Source organism: Elephas maximus, chromosome 2 (genome assembly GCF_024166365.1).
Source record: "Elephas maximus indicus isolate mEleMax1 chromosome 2, mEleMax1 primary haplotype, whole genome shotgun sequence".
In the NCBI taxonomy this organism is placed as follows: domain Eukaryota; kingdom Metazoa; phylum Chordata; class Mammalia; order Proboscidea; family Elephantidae; genus Elephas; species Elephas maximus.
In genome coordinates this window covers 211,599,595-211,602,174 of record NC_064820.1, presented here as the reverse complement: position 1 = coordinate 211,602,174, position 2,580 = coordinate 211,599,595, and the positions used below count along the sequence as shown (strand labels likewise).

The 2,580-nt window shown below is 39.8% G+C and overlaps 1 pseudogene; it reads left to right on the top strand.

Moving 5' to 3' along the window:
• The first annotated feature begins 567 nt into the window (after positions 1–567).
• LOC126068241 (olfactory receptor 2H1-like) lies at positions 568–1,503 on the top strand (annotated as a pseudogene).
• Positions 1,504–2,580: the final 1,077 nt, after the last annotated feature.

Sequence of the window (2,580 nt, the reverse complement as noted above, 5' to 3'; positions counted from 1 at the left end):
AACAATTTGCACCAGTGATTTACACTTGACTACTAATCTAAAGGTTGGGAGTTTGAGCCCATCTAGTGGCACCATGGAAAAAAAGTCCTAGTGACCTGCTTCCATAAAAATTACAGCCAAAAAAATTATGGAGCAGTTCTACTGTTTAAAATATGCGAAAGTCATGAGCTGGAATTGATTGGAAGGCAATGGATTTTAGTTTTTGTTTGCTTTTTGTTTTTTTACTACATTTGTAGCTGAAAGGACATACTGATATCTAAAGTAATCATGAGGCTATCTATGGAGTTGTTGTGATTACAGATTTTAAAGATAATATTCAAGGGACAGTATCTTACAAATGCCTCTTAAGTATAAACCATACAGCATTATTAAAGAAAGATTGTATCCTTTTGGCTTAATACAAGGCAAAACAGCCATGGCTTAATATAAGGGAAAACAGTCTCCAAGACCTGCTGGACAACTAATGTTTGTCTTCTCCAAAGGAACAGCAGTAGAGTCTTTTCCAAATTCAGTTTACAAAATTCTACTCACATTTCTGTCTGAACCCCAGTGCCAAATGCAATAGGAATGACCAACACGGTTTTCCCAGTGGGCTTCATCCTTTTAGATTTCTCCAAATGGCCCCAGCTGGAAAAGGTTCTCTTCTGGTTTGTGGCAATCTTCTACACCATGATCATCTTTGGAAACCTGACCATTATTGTGCTCTCCTGCATAGACCCTCGTCTCTACACACCGTCATTCTTCTTCCTTAGCAATCTCTCCTCCTTGGAGCTTTGCTTTACCACAACTATGGTGCCCCAGATGTCAAACCTGTGGGGACCTGAGAAGACCATCACCTACACGGGTTATGTCATCCAGCTTTGTGTGTTCCTCCTTTTAAGTGCCACACAGAATGCACTTTGCTGGTGGTGATGGCCTTTGACTGCTATGTTGCTGTCTGCCAGTGACTGTGCTACACCATTATTACAAACCCTCTTCTCCGTTAGAAGCTGGCCCTCACAGCCTGGCTCTCCGGCCTGATGCAATCTCTGATCCAATCTCCCATCACACTCCAGCTGTCCTTCTGTGCCTACCACCACGTGGATGACTTTCTCTGTGAGGTGCCTACCCTCATACACCTGGCTTGTGGAGACACCTCCTCCAATGGATGGCAGTTGACCATCTCTGCCATCCTTTTCACCATCCTGCCTATAGGGTTGATCCTAACATCTTATGGCTACATAGCTCAAGCTGTGGGGAAAATCAAGTCAGAAGAGTGGAGGCAGAAAGCCATTGCCACCTGCTCCTCCCACCTTCTGGTGGTCTTCATGTTTTATGGGACAGTGGCAATTGTTTACACAGACCCTAAGAATGACTTTGCTTCCAAACATGGAAACTTCTTCACCTTCTACTACACTGTAGTTAACACCGTTGTTGAACCCTCTCATCTATACCCTGAGGAACAAAGAGGTAAAAGAAGCCCTGCTAAGATGGCTGATAAAGGGGTTCAGTAAACAACAATAGTGGATAACTGGTCTTTTGGACCAGACTGAAACTTGAAAATTATGACATCCACCCATACTATTTAAAAGGGAGGGATAGGAACTGGTTGAATGGATACAAGAAACCAAGGATGGAAAGGGGGAGTGTGCTGTCACATTGTGGGGATTGCAAGTAGGGTCACATAACAATGTGTGTATAAAGTTTTTATGAAAAATTAACTTGAGCTGTAAACTTTCACATAAAGCACAGTTAAAAAAAAGGGGATGCAAAAGAGATTGTCTTTGAAACATCACTTAAAAAATGTAGATTTAGTTTAAAGAAGGTAATTGTGCCACTAGAATTTAAGCTCAGTATGAGCACAGATTTGTAAAGAATATCTGGCACACAGTGAATATTTGTTGAATAACTAACTGAAGATTATCGAGCAAATACAGTCTATAAGATTGCAATATGCGTTTTATGCAAATTATATAAAACGTGCTAAGAGGAAATACATTTCTTTAAAACATGTCAGGCTCTTGTGTTTATCTTAATGTAATGTAAAATTACCATAAAGTGGGAGTCATCCAAATTTTCTAATAATAAATTTAATTCTAGGAAACATTAATCACAAGTTTCTAAAATCAAGCAGCAATAAAAAATTTATATCTAAATCAGAGAGATTTTGTACCTACAAATTGAAGACAATCACTCATGGTGATTTAAACATTTTTTTTTTATACTATCTTGGACACAGTCGCCAAGATGTCAGCATAATTTACATTAAACGAGGAACCACCACTTCCTGGCTTCTTACAAATGAAAACTGTGAGAAACCTGGAAGCTGTAAACTGCATGGATACAGAAAGACCCGGGCCATCCTAGCATTCCTCCACGTACGCTTATAACAAAATGACCACTCAGCAGAGCCTGCATTCAGCGCTTGAGCATCAAGCTCGAGAATCCAGTAGCTTTTCAATGACGGGAAAGGAAAACACAGGATTTGGGAATTTTGGGAAGCAGAAAGATTATTGTTATTTCAAGTCTAGTTTAGGAAAAACTCTTGCCCTGAAGAAATGGCATGGTCTTGACATCATACAAAATGTAAAAGAGGCATAA